Source organism: Strigops habroptila, chromosome 4, assembly GCF_004027225.2.
Source record: "Strigops habroptila isolate Jane chromosome 4, bStrHab1.2.pri, whole genome shotgun sequence".
In the NCBI taxonomy this organism is placed as follows: Eukaryota; Metazoa; Chordata; class Aves; order Psittaciformes; family Psittacidae; genus Strigops; species Strigops habroptila.
In genome coordinates, this window is record NC_046358.1 from 30,896,852 (window position 1) to 30,919,774 (window position 22,923).

A 22,923-nucleotide genomic window follows, 5' to 3' on the forward strand; every position below is an offset into this window, starting at 1 on the left:
AACCTAAAATAATGACAGTCACATTAGGTGTTACAGAAAAAACTATAATAATAAAAAAGTAATTTACGGTGTCCCATCTCAGATAATTTCAGTACATTTTGCTTAAGCAGCAGTCTGATATGCACACAGGTAACTTTTCTGAGCTCAGTGAAATATGTTTCCAGACTGGTACCTTTCAGCAAACAACAGACACAGCCAGGCATGAACAACTGAGTTTCACTCATCCTTAACAATTACACATTGCTCTTCTTATCTTTCGACCTGTAATGACTGACTTTGATTTAATCCATACGGAATAGTTCGTGGTTTAGAGCACACACCTAGAAATGCCTAGAATGTTCTGTCTGATCTCATAGGCAAATCTGAAGAGGAACATAGCATGGACACCAAAAATTGCTCTTTCCAAAAACAGTTGCAAAAATTCCAGTTTCATTCATGAGTCAGTTCATGCAATCATAGAATCATAAAACAGTAAGAGTTGGAAAGGATCTTAAGATCATCTAGTTCCAACCCCCCTGCCATGGCAGGGACACCTCGCACTAAACCATGTGGCCCAAGACTCTGCCCAACCTGGCCTTGAACACCACCAGGGATGGAGCATCCACAACCTCCCTGGGCAACCCATTCCAGTGCCTCACCACCCTCACTGTAAAGAACTTCTTCCTTATATCTAATCTAAACTTAGAATCATAGAATCATAGAATCGTAAGGGTTGGAAAGGACCTTAAGATCATCTAGTTCCAACCCCCCTGCCATGGGCAGGGACACCTTGCCCTAAACCATGTGGCTCAAGGCTCTGTCCAACCTGGCCTTGAACACCGCCAGGGATGGAGCATCCACAACCTCCCTGGGCAACCCATTCCAGTGCTTCACCACCCTCACTGTAAAGAACTTCTTCCTTATATCTAATCTAAACTTCCTCTGTTTAAGTTTGAACCCATTACCCCTTGTCCTACCACTACAGTCCCTAAGGAAGAGTCCCTCCCCAGCATCCTTGTAGACCCCCTTCAGATACTGGAAGGCTGCTATGAGGTCTCCATGCAGCCTTCTCTTCTCCAGGCTGAACAGCCCCAACTTTCTCAGCCTATCTTCATGTGGGAGGTGCTCCAGCCCTCTTATCATCCTCGTGGCCCTCCTCTGGACTTGCTCCAACAGCTCCATGTCCTTTTTATGTTGAGGACACCAGAACTGTACGCAGTACTCCAAGTGAGGTCTCACAAGAGCAGAGTAGAGGGGCAGGATCACCTCCTTCGACCTGCTGGTCACGCTTCCCCTGTTTAAGTTTGAACCCATTACCCCTTGTCGTACCCCTGCAGCCCCTAAGGAAGACTCCCTCCCCAGCATCCTTATAGACCCCCTTCAGATACTGGAAGGCTGCTATGAGGTCTCCATGCAGCCTTCTCTTCTCCAGGCTGAACAGCCACAACTCTCTCAGCCTGTCTTCATACGGGAGGTGCTCCAGCCCTCTTATCATCCTCGTGGCCCTCCTCTGGACTCGCTCCAACAGCTCCATGTGCTTTTATGTTGAGGACACCAGAACTGTATGCAGTACTCCAAGTGAGGTCTCACAAGAGCAGAGTAGAGGGGCAGGATCACCTCCTTTGACCTACTGGTCACGCTTCTTTTGATGCAGCCCAGGATACGGTTGGCTTTCTGGGCTGCAAGCGCACACTGCCGGCTCATGTTAAGCTTCTCGTCAACCAACACCCCCAAGTCCTTTTCTGCAGGGCTGCTCTGAATCTCTTCTCTGCCCAACCTGTAGCAGTGCCTGGGATTGCCCCGACCCAGGTGTAGGACCTTACACTTGGCTTGGTTAAACTTCATGAGGTTGGCATCAGCCCACCTCACAAGGGTGTCAAGGTCCCTCTGGATGGCATCCCTTCCCTCCAGCGTATCAACCAAACCACACAGCTTGGTGTCATCAGCAAACTTGCTGAGGGCGCGCTCAATCCCACTGTCCATGTCGCCGACAGAGATGTTGAACAGGACCGGTCCCAACACCGATCCCTGAGGGACACCACTCGTTACAGGTTTCCAACTGGACATTGAGCCATTTACCACAACTCTTTGCGTGCAGCCGTTGAGCCAGTTCTTTATCCACTGAGTGGTCCATCTATCAAATTGATGTTTCTCCAATTTAGAGACAAGGATGTCATGCGGGACAGTGTCGAATGCTTTGCACAATTCCAGGTAGATGATGGCAACTGCTCTGCCCCCGTCCATCAGTTCTGTAGCCCCATCATAGAAGGCCACCAAATTGGTCAGGCAGGATTTCCCCTTAATGAAGCCATGTTGGCTGTCACCAACCACCTCGTTGTTTTTAATGTGCCTTAGCATGTTTTCCAGGAGAATCTGCTCCAAGATTTTGCCAGGCACAGAGGTGAGGCTGACTGGTCTGTAGTTCCCCGGGTCTTCCACCTTCCCCTTCTTGAAAATGGGGGTTATATTACCCTTCTTCCAGTCATCGGGAACTTCACCTGACTGCCAGGATTTTTTGAATATGATGGACAGTGGCTTAGCAACTTCATTCTCCAGCTCCTTCAGGACCTGCGGGTGAATTTCATCAGGTCCCATGGACTTGTGCACGTTCAGGTTCTTAAGATGGTCTCAAACGTGATCCACTCCTACAGTGGACCTAAAGTCTTCATTCTCACAGTCCCTGCATCTGCTTTCCAAGACTTGGGTGGTGTGGTCAGAGCATTTGCTAGTGAAGACTGAGGCAGAGAACTCGTTAAGAACCTCAGCCTTCAAATCCATGGTAGCCAGTTCTCCCAATAGTTTCCGGAGAGGGCCCACGTTGTCCCTAGTCTGTCTTTTATTTGGTATGTACCTATAGAATCCTTTCCTGTTACCTTTCACATCCCTTGCCAGATTTAATTCTAGCTGTGCCTTAGCTTTCCTAACCTCGTCCCTAGCTTCCCAGACAATGTTCCTATATTCTTCCCAGGCCTCCTGTCCTCGCTTCCACCTTCTATAAGCTTCTTTTTTCCCTCGAAGTTTCCTCAGCAGCTCCGTGCCCATCCACAGAGGCCTCCTGGCCCTCCTGCCGCACTTCCTTCTAGTTGGGATGCAACACTCCTGAGCACGTAGCAGGTGATCCTTGAATATCGACCAGCAGTCTTGGGCCCCCCTGCCCTCTAGGACTATATCCCATGAAACCTTACTAAGGAGGTTCCTGAAGAGGCCAAAGTCTGCTTTCTTGAAGTCCAGGGCAGTGAGCTTGCAGTGGACACATATTAATGTGCATACACAAAAGTGTATCCTTCATCTTGACTAACTGTTATCATGTACTTTATGTTACATTAAGGAGTTGAGAAAGAAGGGGAGAGAAGGGTTTGTCTCATGCAAGTGGTAGGTGCTACCCAGGAGAACTCTATAACACAGTTGGGGTTTTCAGGTGTAAGGCCATGACAGAAACAATATGAGAAGAACAGCATGAGAACAGTAAGAAAAATTACAGCCACACAGGAAAACACTGCCTCAGTGGCCTATGTGACAGAGTTACAGCGCTGTAAATAGCAAGTCCTTAGCATCGCTAAGACTGAGGCACTAAGGCACCTATGGTGCTGTGAAACAACTTCCATGTATAAAGTAACAACAAATGTTTTTCTCCACTGCTATTGGAACCTCACAGCCATCACTTTATCAGGGGAGTTAGAATTGTTCCAACTTACTGGCTCCATTTCAGGCAAACCACCCAGACCCCAGAGATCTACAGAAGGTCTGTAGCTCTTCCACTTACATTGAAAGACTCACAAAAAAAATATCAACAAATGACCCACAAGCCGACATGTGACCGACAAGAACATGTGTTTCTCTCTGCCAAGGCAGGTTGCTTTCTCAGTAAAATTCCAGATAATCAATACTTGTATGTCCCAGAAGAGAGAAAAGCTTTTATTGCTAGAATCAGAACAAATTAACCATGGAGCAAATGTGTACTATATTGCAAAGGAATGTCCTTGCACTTGCTGACCGGCACTGGCAAAAGAAGAACACTAAACACTTCGTGGTGTAAAATAGGAGATAATACATCTGCCTAAAAACTTCTTGGGAATCGTCTCATTTTACTCATGTTACATGATTCATTTGACACTCCCAAGAACTAAACTTTCTTCTATGTTCCAGTATACTGAGCCTAGTCAACAGTCAGAACTTAGGCAGTTCCCTTACTGGCATCCAACCCGTAATAAATAAATAACTTCAGGGTTATTCCCATGTCTAATATGCAAACAACAGACTGACAAGCATATTCGGTGGAAACCTTTTTCTATGGATTATTGTTCCATCTACAAAGTGAAGCAGCCATTAAGCGTACATGTGTTTTTCAATGGTTAGAATACAATGTTCGGCTTGAAACTGAAGTTCTGCACCTAAAGAAAGATACAATGGCCTATGCTATCTTACAATCTGGAGAGAAGAAACAGTACAATCCATGAAGAATTCTAGTTTATTCACATCTGCATTTACCTGGATTTCTTTAGCTTGTTATCCAAACCCAAGCTGTCAATGCCCTGTTCCTATGTTCTTAAAAAGGTTGCTGTTTCTATAGGTATCATTCATATATAAAATTTGCTGAAATTTTAATGTCTGTGACTCAACTGTGTGATAAGAATAGAACTAAAAGTCAGGTAAGCTGGTGCACAGAAGGCTGAAGAGACCACCTCTGTCCCCCCAGAAAGCAAAACTTACATATCCTCCTGTAATCCAGCGATTAGACGTGAGTCCTGCAATGTCATGTCCTGTGCTCTAATAACTAGCAGAGACAATTAGACAGACTCCTTTTTCAGGGGACAGTATTTGTAACATATATTCAACCCAATGTGACCGGGACACAAGAGAAATATAGTATTACTGAGACTGACTCAGGTAGCCTGTGAACAATTTATCTGAAATTGGTTGTCACGGAAGCCTGTACTTTTATTCATCATCTACTCACCAGGGACTAGCATGGGAGTCTCAGTGAAAGAAATAATCAACAAGGATGATTAAAGCATGCAATTCTTTTTCTCAGTTCAGGCTTTGGCACAGTAAGAGTTGGTAATGGGTTGAAGAGAGAAGTTCTGAGAAATCACATGTGTCTTAAACCACTTTTCTGAGTGACCAGATCCAATGATGTCTGGAATTTTTTTAAGGGATTGTCTTCACCCCTAAGTTGAAATCAAACTTCTAATGAGAAAATGTACAAAGAATCTCAAATGTATTAATCCCTTTTAATGTTGATGAAGTGAAATGCATATATATTTTATATAAAATTGGAGAATAGAAAGTGTCAGGCGAAGATACTTGTCATGAAGTATCTCTGATTATTACTGGTTTTTTTCAGGTCAGTTTTCAGTTCTATTCGAGGTATTCTTTATGTCTATAGTTTAACAGGAATATAGAATATGATTAACTTGTAAGAGTCATAGAATCATAGAATCATAAGGGTTGGAAAGGACCTTAAGATCATCTATTTCCAACCCCCCTACCATGGCAGGGACACCTTGCCCTAAACCACGTGGTTCAAGGCTCTGTCCAACCTGGCCTTGAACACCGCCAGGGATGGAGCATCCACAACCTCCCTGGGCAACCCATTCCAGTGCCTCACCACCCTCACTGTAAAGAACTTCCTCCTTATATCTAATCTAAACTTCCCCTGTTTAAGTTTGAACCCATTACCCCTTGTCCTACCACTACAGTCCCTAAGGAAGAGTCCCTCCCCAGCATCCTTATAGACCCCCTTCAGATACTGGAAGGCTGCTATGAGGTCTCCACACAGCCTTCTCTTCTCCAGGCTGAACAGCCCCAACTCTCTCAGCCTGTCTTCATATGGGAGGTGCTCCAGCCCTCTTATCATCCTCGTGGCCCTCCTCTGGTCTTGCTCCAACAGCTCCATGTCCTTTTTATGTTGAGGACACCAGAACTGTATGCAGTACTCCAAGTGAGGTCTGACGAGAACAGAGTAGAGGGACAGGATCACCTCCTTTGACCTGCTGGTCACGCTTCTTTTGATGCAGCCCAGAATACGGTTGGCTTTCTGGGCTGCAAGCGCACACTGCCGGCTCATGTTAAGCTTCTTGTCAACCAACACCCCCAAGTCCTTTTCTGCAGGGCTGCTCTGAATCTCTTCTCTGCCCAACCTGTAGAAGTGCCTGGGATTGCCCTGACCCAGGTGTAGGACCTTACACTTGGCTTGGTTAAACTTCATAAGGTTGGCATCAGCCCACCTCACAAGCGTGTCAAGGTCCCTCTGGATGGCATCCCTTCCCTCCAGCGTATCAACCGAACCACACAGCTTGGTGTCGTCGGCAAACTTGCTGAGGGCACACTCAATCCCACTGTCCATGTCGCCGACAAAGACGTTGAACACGACCGATCCCAACACCGATCCCTGAGGGACACCACTCGTTACAGGTTTCCAACTGGACATCGAGCCATTTACCACAACTCTTTGCGTGTGGCCATAGAGCCAGTTTTTTATCCACTGAGTGGTCCATCTATCAAATTGATGTTTCTCCAATTTAGAGACAAGGATGTCATGCGGGACAGCGTCGAACGCTTTGCACAAGTCCAGGTAGATGACGTCAACTGCTCTGCCCCTGTCCATCAGTTCCGTGGCTCCATCACAGAAGGCCACCAAATTGGTCAGGCAGGATTTCCCCTTAGTGAAGCCATGTTGGCTGTCACCAACCACCTCGTTGTTTTTAATGTGCCTTAGCATGTTTTCCAGGAGAATCTGCTCCAAGATTTTGCCAGGCACAGAGGTGAGGCTGACTGGTCTGTAGTTCCCCGGGTCTTCCACCTTCCCCTTCTTGAAAATGGGGGTTATATTACCCTTCTTCCAGTCATCGGGAACTTCACCTGACTGCCAGGATTTTTTGAATATGATGGACAGTGGCTTAGCAACTTCATTCTCCAGCCCCTTCAGGACCCGCGGGTGGATTTCATCAGGTCCCATGGACTTGTGCACGTTCAGGTTCTTAAGATGGTCTCAAACGTGATCCACTCCTACAGTGGACGTAAAGTCCTCGTTCTCACAGTCCCTGCATCTGCTTTCCAAGACTTGGGTTGTGTGGTCAGAGCATTTGCTAGTGAAGACTGAGGCAGAGAACTCGTTAAGAACCTCAGCCTTCTCCAAATCCATGGTAGCCAGTTCTCCTGATAGCTTCTGGAGAGGGCCCACATTGTCCCTAGTCTGTCTTTTATTTGCTACGTATCTATAGAATCCTTTCCTGTTATCTTTTACATCCCTTGCCAAACTTAATTCTAGCTGTGCCTTAGCTTTCCTAACCTCGTCCCTAGCTTCCCAGACAATGTTCCTGTATTCTTCCCAGGCCTCCTGTCCTCGCTTCTACCTTTCATAAGCTTCTTTTTTCCCTTGAAGTTTCCTCAGCAGATCCTTGTCCATCCATGGAGGTCTACTGGCCTTCCTGCTGCACTTCCTTCTAGTTGGGATGCAACACTCTTGAGCACATAGCAGGTGATCCTTGAATATCGACCAGCAGTCTTGGGCCCCCCTGCCCTCTAGGACTATATCCCATGGAACCTTATTAAGCAGGTTCCTGAAGAGGCCAAAGTCTGCTCTCTTGAAGTCCAGGGCAGTGCTGGATGCTCTTCTCGCTGTCCTGAGGATCTCAAACTCAACCATCTCATGATCTCTACAGCCAAGGCTGCCCTGGAGCATCACATTTCCAACCAGTCTCTCCCTGTTGGTGAGCACGAGGTCAAGCATGGCACCTCTCCTTGTCCGCTCCTCTATGACTTGAAAGAGGAAGTTGTCTTCCACACAATCGAGGAACCTCCTGGATTGATTGTGCCGGGCTATACCATCCCTCCAACAGATGTCAGGATGGTTGAAGTTCCCCATGAGGACAAGGGCCTGTGAGTGTGAGGCTGCTCCTATCTGTCTGTAGAGCGCTTCATCCACAGAGTCCTCTTGATCAGGCAGCCTGTAACAGATCCCCACTGTAATGTCTCCCATTGCTGTTTTCCCTTTGATCCTGGCCCACAAACACTCTGTTACCTCATCACCCGTCCCTGGACAGAGTTCCATACTCTCTAGCCTATCACTGACATAGATAGCAATGCCCCCTCCCCGTCTGCCTGGCCTGTCTTTTCTAAACAGCCTGTAACCTTCCATTCCGACATTCCAGTCACAGGAGCCATCCCACCATGTTTCTGTGATACCAATGACATCATATTCCTGTAGCCTTGCACACATCTCTAATTCCTCTTGCTTGTTCCCCATACTACAGGCGTTTGTATAGAGGCACCTTAGCCGAGCTCCAAATGCAGCCGACTCAATGGCTGGGCAGCTGGAACATCTCTACATTGCTCCAAGCACTTATTACAGGTGCTGGCAACTGACCAGGAGTGTTGGGATGAATCAAAGCTCCCCTCCCCCAACACATCTAGTTTAAAGCTTTCTTCACCAGCCTGGCAAGTCTCCTACCAAAACAGCTCTTCCCCTTCTTTGTCAGACCAGCTCCACCAGCCTCCAGTAGATCTGGCCTCCCAAATGGAGCCCCATGTTCTAAATAGCCAAACCCCTGACTATGGCACCAGCATTCTCACCATTTATTAACCTGCCAAACGTGCCTAGCTTTTTTAAGGTCCTCCCCTTTGTCCTGGAGAATCAATGAAAAAATTATCTGAGCTCCAGAGCTCCTAACCACCTCTCCCAGGGCTCTGTAGTCCTTCTTAATGTTTTCCAGGCTACTGCTATCTCTATCTCTAGCACCCACATGGACCACTAGGAGGGGGTAATAGTCAGCAGGACTTACTAGAGCAGGCAGCCTCTCAGCAACATCCCTGATCCGAGCCCCTGACAGGCAACACACCTCCCTTGAGACTGGATCAGGCCGGCAGATGAGTGCCTCTGTGCCTTTCAAAGTAGAGTCCCCTACTACTATGACCCTCCTCTTTTTCCTGGAGGCACCAGTAGTGATCCTCTTTTCTGGTGCATCAGCAGGATGCTCATTAGGTGTGATGGGTGCTTTCTCATTAGCCCCCTGCAGAACTGCGAAACAGTTCTGGGTGGGGACATCAGATTTAGGAGGAAGCCCCTTGTCGTTAATTGTCCTCTTCCTCCTTTTTTTGTTTGTTTTTCTCGTGACTAATTCCCAGCTTCCTGGGTTGCTGCCCTCCTTCTTTCCTATATGAGCAGTGCCGGACGTTTGGAGCCCCTGTGCAGTTTGGGCCTGGAGCAAACAGGCCAGCTTCCTCTCAGCTTCCCTGGCATCTTTTAGCTCTCTAACAGCCTCCCGCAGCTCAGTTACCTGCTGCAGGAGGACCTCCACCAGGGCGCACCGAGTGCAGCCCTGTCCATTGCACACCCTCGCCTTAAGAGACCAGTCGAGGCACTCTCTACACTCCGAGGTGTGCGCTGCAGCCTCCCCTCTCATCGGCTCTGTCTGGATGCCTACGCTGGCCACCGCCGGGGCAGAGCTCCCAGGGCGGGCCCTGCTCCTGAGGCGAGTGCTCTCAATCCCGCCCGCTGCCCGCTCGCCCTCCCTGCGCAACTGGCGCGCCACGCCCTGACTGACGTGCCATGCCCTGTTCGCCGTGCTCCTGGACACTCGCGCTCCCTGGGATGGGTTTTTACCCACTGAGGGCTGGTGCCGTCACTCCTGGCACCGCCCCCTGTGAGTCAGCTGCTCGCGTGAGCTGAGCTGCCGGCTCCTGGGCAAGTCCTGTCGAGGACTTGAGGCTCCCTCAGTGGCTCTTGCCGCTCCGAACTGAGGCTCCTGGACGCTGTGCTTTCCCCCGCTCCGGTGTTAAAGGTGTCCTCTCCGGAGATACTCACCTCGGCAATTGAGTCAATATGTAATACAAGAAAAATCTTTAATACTGGAGATACTGCTGTCGTATTAAGCACTAACTTAAAAATCTTTCCATCCTGGTTTTCTCTTTTTGCCGCAGAACCCCTCCAAAAGCAAATCAATTTAAGAGTATCCTTTTTTTTTTCCTTGACAGGCTCTAAAAACTGAAGCAAAGCAAAAGAAGCAGAAAGGTCCTTTTTCATATGTTAAGCATGAAAAGAGAGAAATATTAAAAAACAAATAATATGCACATTCGTGCTTGCTTTCACAGAAAGAGAATATTCCCTCATGAATTGCTTTGCTGTTGGAGAACTCTTGTTATCCTTACAGTCTGACAACTAATGTCACTGTGTGCCAAGTTAATCTGTCTTTATATAATGCCAAACAATCAGTAATAGGGAGAAAATATCATGTAGCAAATGGCAAAACTACAATTAGGACAGGTACCAATGATTAATTTTCCCCTAGATTTTCCCAAAGATGGTCAATGAGAAAAGAGGAAAAAGATTCAAGCTCTATCGTTCCTATAGAGACCAAAAAAAGTTAATAAATAATAAAAAATCAGTAAATTTAATTATTTCTTGTGTTGGTTTGTAAAATGCGCTATACTTTTCACTGTTTAATTTTCATTGATCTGTTAGGAAACAGGGAAAAGTAAAGAAGTAATCAACGAAGATGATTGCAGACACAGTTCCTTTCTCAGTCTGGCATTGTAGCTTCTCTCCATCAAAGGATCAGGCTTAGGAATTGTGCATTACCAATCTGGTCTTTAAAATCTTAACATGAGTATTATAGAAGAGAATATTTTGTGCTCAGATAGGGTTTGTTTTCTTTTGAAGCATGCCTGCAGTCATTAACAACCCATGGCATTAAGCTCATAGATCACATCCAAAACATTAATGTTCTTCTTAGAGAAATTGCTTTCTGAATGCTATTTGGAACAAACTTCAAACCCTAATTGTCTAGGAGGAGCTCTAAATATAAGTATCCATTCATTCAGATGTCCCAAATGATGAATATGCTAATGAAGAACAAACAGGAAAAGACTCTTGAAGTGATCGTAACTTGCCCTTACACAGATTTCACGTCACCACCACAAGCCTATGCAGCGGTAGAATAATGCTGACATTCAAAATTCGCTTGCTTGTTTATTAAAAAATGTTGCTTCTCTTTTACTATTCTAACAGTTCTTGGACTCTTTGCACAAAGAAGGCTGCTTTGTCTCTGCACAGATCAGTTTATAATTTGTCAGTGGCACATTTTGAGAAACAGAAGGCATAAATTTGTATTGATACAAAGAGGTGGAAATTAAACCCTTCTATAAATTTCTGGGCAAGCATTCCACCACTAGTAATGCCTGGGAATGGTGATCAACTGCATGTTTTGGGGTGCCTAACCTGTTGTCACATGTTCAGTACACTAAAAATGGGACAAAGATTCTAATTTCTCATAGGAATTATTCATCTGTGTTTCTGACACTACTGAAGGTAACACTAAGCCCACTCTGCTGATGATTGTCTGAGTGAGTTGTGCTCTGATGAAAGTGCACTGTCATTCTGATATGACCAAAGATAGCAGATCAAAATAAACAGTTATAGATTCCTCTATCACATAATGAAAAAAATGTCTGAATTCCCAAAGTTTTGGTGGAGTTTGTCATGCACTCTGACTAAGCCACCAGTAACTGGACTGCCTAGACACTCAGGTCTTCCCCAGAAAATCTCCCAAGGGAACCAAAGTAGGTTTCTACACAAATTCTGGTCTGTTATCAAACTGATAGATCAAATGAGCTTTGCACCTATCTCAGTATCTCATGTCAAAGCCCTTTTGGAAACCTCAGCCTACTTGCTACTTTGGAGGTCTTCCCTAAGACAAGAAATACAGTTCAGTAAGTTAAAGAAAATTGTGTACTCAGCAAGTGAGTATTCTCAATATTGAGAATTGAGTATTCTTCAAATAGCTGCAGATGCATAGGTTACTTAGAGCTACTCATTTGAACTCTCTTGTGTACTCACACTACATAAATGGGAGGACTTAATCAGTTTTCAACTAAAATCACTGAAATGAAGGGGCAGTAGATGAAGTATGCTTAAAAACCATAGCAATCAAGAATCAAAAGCCCCTCACTAAGTCCTGGAGGGAGATATGCTAACAGGAATCTTCAGAGGAAAACTGAGAATCTACATGCCTTATTTTTGTGCTCTACAGGAGCCCAAGAAGAAAAACAGTATGCAGTGGCAGTGAATTTAAAGTCTCACTACAATGTGCCAAAACATGTTTAATCTTAATAACAACAGTAAAAGGAATCTTGAAATATAAGAGGTATTTATATCTTGAACCCATCAAATCAACTATAATAGACATTAGGTTAAATGAATGATCATTCCACTCACAAATGATTGGAAAAAACCCTGAACAATTCCACTGTATTCCTTCATTTTTAGTAATTGAGGCTATTACCAAATATACATACTTTACTAATAGCATAAACTGATGAGGAGCTTAAGTACTGTCAAAAAAGCAAGGGGGTTATGGAACAGTATTTGAGTTGAGTTTGTAAATTTAGCAAACTATTTAAAGTCTTATCAAGTAATTGTCTTTATATTTCATTCCATAAAATGTTGCAAAATGGTGTTTTTTCCCAAATGATCTTGTCAGTACAGAGTAAAATTTACTAATAGTACTAAAATTATGAATGCTTTGAATGCTGATCACTGTTTAACACTGAACTGCTTTCTATAATGATTATAATATAAGAAGAGTCACAAAATCTTGTTAAAGGTCTCAGTGGTCTGCAAAGGTGGAACACTTAGAAGGTCACTGGAAACATTTTAATTATACATGGTGCTCTTCATTCCAGCTAGACTTAAAGATAACAGCTTCAGTAACTAAATAGAGCCTGAGGATCATATGGAGTTTAATACCAAAACTTCATTGCTTTATAAGTCCTGTTCTAAATTTAACTTTCATACTAATCAAACAATACACATTGATGCAACTTTTTAGCTTTTTTCTTTTGAATTATGTTCAATAATTGTCATACAACTAAAATACCCATTTATTTTTTTTACCAGAAGTGCAACACCAATAATTAAAAATCCTTGCACCTTGTACAATAGATACATTAAAAACCCATGGAATCACAGACTGGGTGAGATTGGAAGGGACCTCTGGAGGTTATCTTTTCTACCCACTCTGCTCAAACAGGGCACTTAGAATAGGCTGCCCAGGAGCACGTCTGGATGGCTTTTGAATATCTCCAAGGAGGAAGATGTAACTTCCTGTCTGTGAAACCTGTTCCAGTGTTTGACCACCCTCACCATAAAAAGCTGTTTCCTGATGTTCAGATGGAACATTTGTGTTTCAGTTTGTGCCCACAGCCTCTGGTCCTGTCACTGGGCACCACTGAAAAGAGCCTGGCTCCCTCTTCTTTCAGGCATTAATATACATTAGTAAGATCCCCCTGAGCCTTCTCTTCCCCACGGAGAACTCTCAGCTCTCTCAGCTTTTCCTCATGTGCTCCAGGTCCTTAACCATCTTCGTGACCCTTCACTGGACTCTCTCCAATATGTTCATGTCTCTCTTGTACTGGGGAGCCTGTAACTGGACATTGTACTCCCAGTGTGGCCTCACCAGCGCTGAGTAGCGAGAAGGATCATCCTCCTCAGCCTGCTGGCAACACTTCTCCTAGTGCAGCCTAGGATACCTTTAGTCTCCTCTGACACCGGGGCACATTGCTGTCTGATTTTCAACTTGGTGTCTACCAGGACCCTCAGGTCCTTTTCTGCCAAGCTTCTTTCCAGCCAGACAGTATGCAAGTTGACAGAGAAATGTTTATAACTTCTATGTTATCTTTGAGCATCTGCCTAAACCGTGCTTAAAACATCATTACACATAAAAATATGAAGCTATTAATAAAACTATTTTGACACAGTGTCCAAGTTGAACAAACAATGAAACTGTGCTCATTTGACCGTTAGAAGGAACACTTTTAAAGAAGAGATAAAATCTGAAAATACGTTTACAGGAAGCAGCATCTGCTGCTGCATTTCGTGAGATTTTTTTTCTCACGCTATGTGTGTGAGAAAAGCTTTAAGCTGTTACTGTGTTTCTCTTTTCATCTTCAGACTTTCTAATTTGATCTAATACTATTCTTCTACCCTTTCCATTACAGCAGTGACATTCTTTTGGCATCAGTAGTGGCTTCCTGATAATCTAGCAATTACTTTTAAGGAATTATGAAATAAATTGACCTGGAAGCAAACAGCTCTCTAATCTATTATTCTACTCCTTAAAAATTTCTGATGCCTTTAGTGGCATCTCCCTCCTTGAATCTAAGCAATGCTTTTTATTTCTTTCTTTTTTTTTACTGAGTTTGCAGATTTATTAATTGTCACTATCTGACTCTTTCAGGTAATTCTTCCAGCTGAGCTGCTGTATTTTAAGTGAGTAAAAGATTTCCCATTTAGAATATTTTTTACAAGTATTGCTCTTTGTACAGAAAAAGAAAACAAATAAAGATAAATTCTCTTGACTGTGAGCAAATTTACCAATTACAGCTCAGCAAAAATCTTTTCTTGTCCAAGCTACTCAGGATGAGAAATAGGAATCAAAAAGAATGAGAGAACTGGAAAAAAACTGACATTAAAAAAAAAAAAAGACATGCAAACAAAACCAGATTTTCCAATAATTCATTAAATATTTTAGCTTTGATTATTAACCAGGAATATGGGGCTTATACAATAACCTGGGAGAAAATGTCAAATGAAAAAGCAATGTTGCCAAACCTGTTCTTTATTGCTTTCCATAAAATCTGTTTGGATAATAAAAGGGTCTTTTTAAATGTCTCTGATGAAATTATGTTATGCACAATATAAAAAAAATGCATTTTTTCCTCCTTTTTGTATGTCTATCATTGTCTGTAATATCAGGTAACAAAATTGTTGCAAGAGCTAAAACCTGTTGGCCATGCTTGTGTTTATCTTTCTTTTTAAAGGGACTTTTGCTGTAGCATTTTGATTTCAAAGACAATTAAATTAAAAAAAAATTACCCAGTAAACCAGCATCTTTCTATTCCCATATTAAACTTTGGGAGAGAGTAAAAACATTGCTATATGATAGTTGATGCTTTGAATGAAGATGTCTGAGTGTAATGTTTGGCAGTGGCTTATTTGGAAACCACAGGCAGTCAACAATGCCCCATAGCCTGGTTTATCCACCTGTCAAACAGGATTATTATTTACTTCCTCAAAGGCTCAGTAAGGCTTAATGAATACATATAACAAGCCTTAGGACCTCCAGGTGGACATCCCTGTACAGAAGAGTAAAGTGTTACTATGAAGCAGGCTCTGGGAAACGCAAGCAAGCCCTGTGCCAGAACACTGGGAACTGCCAAACCAAACCAGAAGCTGAAGTCAACTGTCACCAGATCTTTTTATGCCTGGGTTTCATTGTCAGATATCTGATTCCCCAGCTTTACTGGGATTACCTCTTTTACAGGATTACCTTTCTCTTTCCAGCCCCACATCTCCTCGGTCCTTCAAGCGTCTCCCCTACACTGTATGTCAACTGTTGGGAGTTGATGATGTTTGCACTTTGGCTAAAACCCTTATGGTAGTGTTAGGGGGAAAATATTCTCCCATAGAAAGTTTCATCTAATTCCCACAAGAGAATTTCAATGCTATTTTGGCTAAATCCTGTCATTCCCAGATCTTGGTTTTTTCTATCCCCCTTGTGGGCAGCTCCTCCTCTCATTGTATGGAATAAAGCTTATTTGTCAAGGACCTATTGCAGATCCTGCCCTTTACAGGAGATTTAAGCTTGTGCTGCATTTGCAATAAAAAGAGCTGTGTAGAAGCATAAAGTATCATCTTTGAAGAAGGATGAGAAATTTCTGCAGTCAGTGATGGACATTAGAGGATTTCTGTGTAGGGATCTTGACAAAAATTTCCTCTTTACTTCCAGATATTACCACTCAAATAGATGCTCATTTCTAGTGAGTTAGCATTTCATTGTTGTGCAGTTGTTTAATGTTGTTCTCTTTTGACAAATGGTATCTTTTCAATTAAATAAATCAAGTTAAAAACAAATTGTGTGAGAAACTGGTTAGCTAATATTCATGTGAAAGCTTCAAACCTGTGTGTAGAAATAAAGGCAAAGTAATGGAAACCAACTCAGGCAATCTAAGTAAGTGAAGCAGGAATTCCTTTTTGAAGGTGCCTGTATATGATTACAGATAAGCTGTATGTTTATAGGTGTATTTATTCAAATTGATTCTGTTCTGGTATTCATTTGACATGAGAGCCAAATTGCTGAGAGAACAAAGGTCAAATTCTATCTTCAGATAGGCACGTTCGGTTCCTGCTTGTTTAATGACAGCTGAACTTTCAGGGCAGTGCTGCTTCCCAAGTGTTGCCAATGCAGCTGAAGTCTAGAAGTAATAGAGTCTCAAGGGAGGCTTTGTTCTTCTGAAAATTTCACATAAACTTCAGCTGGGGTCATTCAGAAACTAAAATCAATCCTGGCACAAATATCCAAGCTTATTGTCGTCTTTTTGGTTATTTGTTTTGAACAGTGGGCTATAGGGATATTGTCAATATTGTTGTACTGTGTGACAATACTGAATTTTTTTAACATAAGCAAGGTCTCAGCCCTTGAACTAGAAATAAATTCATTATAGGTTGGGCTATAAATAAAATTATGTCCCACCCTACACACCCCTCTTCGTTTTGGTGAACTTAGGAGTGAAATTGTGTCTGGCAGGACAGGAAAAGTTATGTTTGGGTGGGGGAAAATACCTTTACAATCTTGGAGAAACCATGGATAGCAGTGTCCAAAGTGTAGTTTAATAGACATGTCACACTGGTAGATTTGTTCCTGTATAAACTGCATGACTGGAAGAAACCTCTGAATATGAAGTTAGCAAATGCTCAGTAGGAGTATACTAAAGTCTTGAAGAATTATTCTCTGCACAGCCACCCTCATCAAACACTATTCAGCCCTGCACAGCTCCTGTGTAACAACCTTCCAGCAGGACTTTGTATTTTTTATCCCAAGGCTGTGAGCATGAAGCTTGAGTCTTCTTCACTGCCTGGTTCTGCCAAAATTGTAAGGGGCAAGAAAAGATTGTTTATTCTACAGCCTGACTAACCCTACTGCTGGCAACAGATGTCTATGGGTGAAATTGCCTTTTGGCATAAAGAGGTAAGAACATGAGGAAAGAGGGATAAGGGTGTGTTGAGACAGACAGATCTAGGCTTGAGCATTGTGGTTGGCATGTTGGGAAGCAATGGATATCTAGCAAAGGCTTCAGGGGCAAAAGACCAGAGGAGAAAGGGGGAAGACTCCAGAACAAAACAGAACCTCTTTGTCTTCTCAGAAATAGTTCTGAAACACACAGATGTCATCAAATTGTCATGGCTATAGTCATGAAAGTATTAGAAATAGCACAGATCTTTCCTGTCTGTGTGACAAGACAAACATTCCTTAGAGGTTCATGGGGGAAGCAGAAATTAATCACAAATAGGCTGACTTCCTGTGCCACAACTGTAAGCATGAGTCTAGGATATATGAGATCAAAAGTTCCACAACTTGTCAGCATTTCTGTTAACCTAAACCAGCTTCTTCAGATGTAGCCATTTATATTTGAGGGCAGCCTTGCATGAAGAATGGAGGTGGCATTTGACTCAAAACAAATTTAAAAGACCTCAAATGTTGGGCACCCCAAGTCAGCAATTGAATAACTCTTCACAGGAGAGTGGGCTACCATCCAGCTTGTTCCCATCGTCTGTGTCACCAGTCACTACATTCATGCAAAATGCTTTTACATCTGAATTCAGATCCAAATTGGTAAATGACATCGAAAAAATACTTAATAGTCTTAGAGTTGTTTTACTGTAGGCCTTGCTATGATTTCATGAGACTGTTTCTCAGTTTTCTAGGTTCATGCATTCTCCTGCTGAGAGACTGGAACTATAAAATTGATAGAACTTTTTTTTTTAGGGAAACATTTCCCTAAGCAATTTATAATTACAAAAGAAAATGCATGCCAAATGCTGACAATTTCATCATGAAGAGCAGCTGCTTCAAGTCCCCTTGCATTCCTCATTGGATGATGCTTCAAAAGCATTTCCTTAATCTTTAAAGGCTCTTTTCAAATCAAAGCCGCAATTCTTGGGAATTTGAAAGCATGCAGATCCTCATTTCTATCCAAGAGGAAGATCTTCTGCCACACTGTTCACTAGTTCATTTTCATGAGATTTTGCTACTAAAGGCAGTAGTACTAATGACAGGCAGACTGCCATGATTTTGCTGACTTCAATTATGTGAACATGGAAATAGTTTCCCATCAGGAAAAGTGTTTGAGGAGTTTATACATTTGCTCAAATAAGGACAAAATCTTTCTAATTCTTACACTGCTCTTGAATAGTTGAATAAAGAAACAAAAAAAGGCGGGGAAAAGGGGGTGGGGGAGTAGACATTCCTTGAGTCAATTGAAATACATTGTGTCAGTCTTTTCAAATAATTTTATTTTCACATGATCATTTAGTTTTTTTCTTGTATAATAGGAAAGCTACAACTAGAAACAGGATATAATTTTATACTGAACCTGAAATGTATTTTTCAGCAATTTCAAGCCTCCAACCAGCTGTAGCTTATAAAAATAAAATAAGAATGTGGCTTCTTAAAAGGTCACAACATTGCAAATTTAGCCTGAACTTCAAACACACCTCCACTAGAGAAAGGATTATTTGTGGGTTGTAAAGTTCAAGCATATTCCTCCTTCACTTTTGTGTATGCTAGTTGTTCCTAGTCTGACTAAAGCCGTGTAAAGGAATAACTGAGCTAGAATTTAATGAGCTCTTAAAGAAATGATACAGGAATATAATAATTGAGCTCAATTTATCACAATTTCACTGGGAAATAAAAATTAAAAATAATTTGTATTTTATATATTTTACTTTTCTTTAGTTCACTATTAGGCCCAGACTACTCATAGTAAGAATACTGCTTTACCTTTCCTGCGTTCATTTACAGCAAGGGTGAGAAAGGGTGCCAAAAAAACTCCTGGAAGAAGAAAGCAGGATTGCAATAAAACATGAAAACAAAATGATGAATAAAAGAATAAGAAGACACGGTACCCAATAAAATCTTACAAATCAGCTGATCACCAATACTACTTTGCATTTCTTTTAGGTTTGATGGCTTGCATTCTGAAAGGTTTTTAATCTTCAAACTTCCTATTCCATTCTCCACAAAGAAACAGAAGTATGGTACCAATCAAATACTTCACCACTTCAGTTCCTGAACAGCAGTCAGGCATTTAAGCCATTTTTGCTTACATAAAATATGGCTGTATTACCTTTATCAGGTGTTAATGAGTACCTAACTATTAGGAGCTAATTAATTCAAGTCACTTCTTCCTTCTACATATATAGATGATATGGCACTCATAGAGGATGGTAAAAGCAGGAAGACATCTGAAGCCTGAAAGCTAATAAGCAGCCCTTTTGGAGAACTTTGTAAGTTCAGCTAAATGTTCTCAAAGGCTGAATTTAAAAAGTACATTAGTAAGGAGAGATAGAGTCATTAGTCCAAAAATGCATTCCCCTTTTTCTTTCCCTTGACTTTTATAACATACAAAGCAATTGAAACCACAGTTGGGACAGTTAAGGTAGCTCTGTGAATAGCAGTAATTCAGCAGGCGGTGACAACACTAATTTGGAAAGGAACAGAATTGACCTCTTAACTTTTTTTTAAACTCAGGAATTTATTTTATTGTTTTTGGCAAATCTTCAAAGAGAATGTAAAAAAGCCTCTACAATACTTTGAGAAATATAAAATTAATTCTCTTATCACCCAGATGCAGCCTTTCTACCAGAGAAATGAATGCATTAGAAATACCCAGAGATTAGACTTTCTTTATGTTTCTAATCAGAAACACTTAGTTTAGGTAGCTTAGATCCATGGTTTTGGATTTGTGAAAAACAAACAGCTAATGGTTTCAGAAAGATCTTACATAAACAAAATCCAAATGAGGTTTCCTTTTGACTTGGAAATAAAAGAAGACCCAATCTGGAACATCAGATCTCTCAGCAAGCACAAATGGCCCATTTAAAACTATTTAAGGGCACATACAGCTACACTTAGGCGCATGCAGCACTTTTCCAGACATAACAGAAGTAAATCGGTGGAAAGCAGGAGTGCAGATTTTCTTGCAAGATTTCAATTGTGTGAACGTAAAGGCATAGCAGGTGTTTGTGACAAATTTATTTAACACTAAAAAATCTAGTATTATTTTGGAAAGTTAAATCTATCATTTTGAGTCTAGATCCTAGTCTTTGCTTATTTGATATCTTTATAGCATAAACCACTTTAAGTGCCTCTCAATAAATTCAGTGTCACTGTAGCAAGTCATAAGAAATGTATCATTACCACCATTTTACAAATTTGAAGACCAAGCACAAGGAAGCCAAGAGATCTTCTGTTGCACAAGGACAAAAAACATTATAACCAGTTGAAAGACTGCTCAAAAGATTGTACTATCTGCCTGCTTTGCTGTGAACCTAGACTCCAAGCTTCACTGTATGTCTACTTCCATGAACCCCTTCATTCACAGTTTAACACTGCTTATGCTACCAGTGCAGACAGGTACTAGCTAATTTCACAGTTGGAGGCAGTGGCCTTAGCAATAATTTTATACAGGGTTTTTTGTTGGATTTTGGTTGTTTTTGTTTTGCAGTTTTTTGTTTGTTTTGGTTTGTTGTTTTTTATGTAGTTTTTTGTTTGCTTTTATGTTTTTGGATGTTGGGGTCCAGTTGTTCTGGATAAGGATATGTATGCTAAATTAATAGAACATAAAATGAACAACAGTCTGGACTTCCAGTTTTAATATTTTTACTTACTTCATTTGCAGCTACAGTTGTAAGCTTTTGCTGTAATGTAATTTTGAAATTACAATTATTTCTTAAAAAATCAATGTTGCTGCCATGATAAATAATAAAATTAACTCAATAAATTAAGAAACGTACAAGACGTTTCCTCTGGTTACAGGCCACTTGCGAATATATCCTTCTCTCTGTGTTTGCCTCGACAAATACCACATTCGTGATAGAACAAGTGAATTTCAGTGAGATTTAGATCTAGAAGTGTGAGGGAGGGGCGTGTATTACCAAATGTTTTACAACAACATATGTTTGTGACTAGATGTTCCTCAAAATCATAAATAACAGAAGAAATTGATATCGCAAGTGCAGTTCGTCTAGCATCTCTCAATTATACAAGCTGTGGATATGTATCAAGTTTATGATATGGCATAAATCTTCATTAAACACTATAAAAGGTTTATACTTTTGTAACAATATGCAAATAGACAATTTACTTTGCTTACAGCCCTTTCAAAATAAACTCCCCGTAGGGTATCTAGGCAGCAGTAAACAAAAGTCTTTCAGGAGTTTGCTGCTGACCTTTTTATAACTGCTAGAATTCCAGAGAATGGAAATAGAGAATACAAAAATTACTGCAGTAGCTTCTCTACAGCAGCAGATAATGGCAGGTGGCGTTTTGGAGGACTGTGTATTTTCTTATACAGCGTGTTAGTTCATGATAAACATACTGGGTACGTGGATATACTTTTTCTTAACCGACAAGTTGGATAGGAGTTCTGAAAAAGTATCAGGAACTGAGGGGTGCAGGTCCAGCCTGCTGTCCCATTATACTGCTCAGGTGATGTAGGCTCAAGTTGAATTTGAATTTCATAGATACTTCCTTGTTTGGTGAATCAACTCACAAAAGTAACTCTTTGTCCTCACTGACCACAGGGAGCTTTTAGCAGCTAAACACCTGCTCTTTGAGATACACTACAGTGTATTACCTGTCTTTTTCTTTCTGACAGGGAATTGAAAACCAAACACAAGTTGCGCTCAAGGAGAGCCTTTCATATCACAAAAAGAATGTGTTCTAGGAGACAAAAAAAATGACAGCTTCAGAAAAACTATGATAATAGTCTGCACAAGTTTTGTATTTTATCAAATGTTTGTTAATAATTTTCACTTCCAGGTAAGCATCCAAACCCGAAGTCAATACTGCTCTTGATCTTGTTGTAGAAAAGTCAAGTACAAAGTGGGAAGAGTGCGTGGTTGTGAATTTAAAATTGGATCCTGAGAAAGTAGTTAACCTTAGTCACTCATTTGTGGACTGAGCACTATTTCCTTTACACAAGTTGCTCTGAAATAGAAACTGAAATGCTGAAGGGTAGGATAGTGTTTTGTGTTGCAAGCCTTGTGAAGAGTAACACCTTTGAGAACCTTTGAGTCAGATGCCTAAACACCAAAGGGATCCCAAATGGAATTTAAAACAGTTTCCTGATGTCAGCCTCACTTTCTCTTGGTCTAGTTAGTGTCTTGGGCAGCACTGCACATTTTTTTATTTCTTTCTGGGGCACCTCAGAAGTACCTGAGTTTCACTCATGTTGCTGTCATTATGTTTCTAATCCATTTCTAGTCAAGAATGACTTAACTGAACCAAATCTACACTGAAATCATCACTATTGTCAAGAAGTAAAACTGGACAATAGCACCTATATGAGGGTTCCCCAGTTTATTACTCCAAGATGATGATTACTCTGTCCCTCCTCCACCTAAACACCTAAATAAATGTGCAATACTATTGGCCTGCTTGGTTCCAGAGTCAGTAAACGAAGATTTCAAGGTAGAAGTGATACAGAAATGCAAAGGATTATAACTACTGTACCCTTGAACAAGTACATTCTCTTCTATTTGTTAATGTATTTATAATTTTTAATGCAGTTTTGCCTGCTTATCTTACTTACTTAATAGATATGTTTGCTAAAGTAAGGGGACAGCAGACTGAAAATAACTTTTAGATATTAAGTAAATTTCACGTATTTTGAAGCCATACATTTGAAAAATATCTAATTTTAACAAAGCAATGTAATGATTGGTAAGTTTGCTTTCTCCTCTGAATATGTCTGAATATTCAATTATACCTTTGTTATTAATATATTGTTGGTAATACATCATTCATACATCAGCATCAATTTTACTACTGTACATTGTTTTTTTCCTTAGCTGCACAAAGCTCCATTTTGCATTTCAGGTTCTAT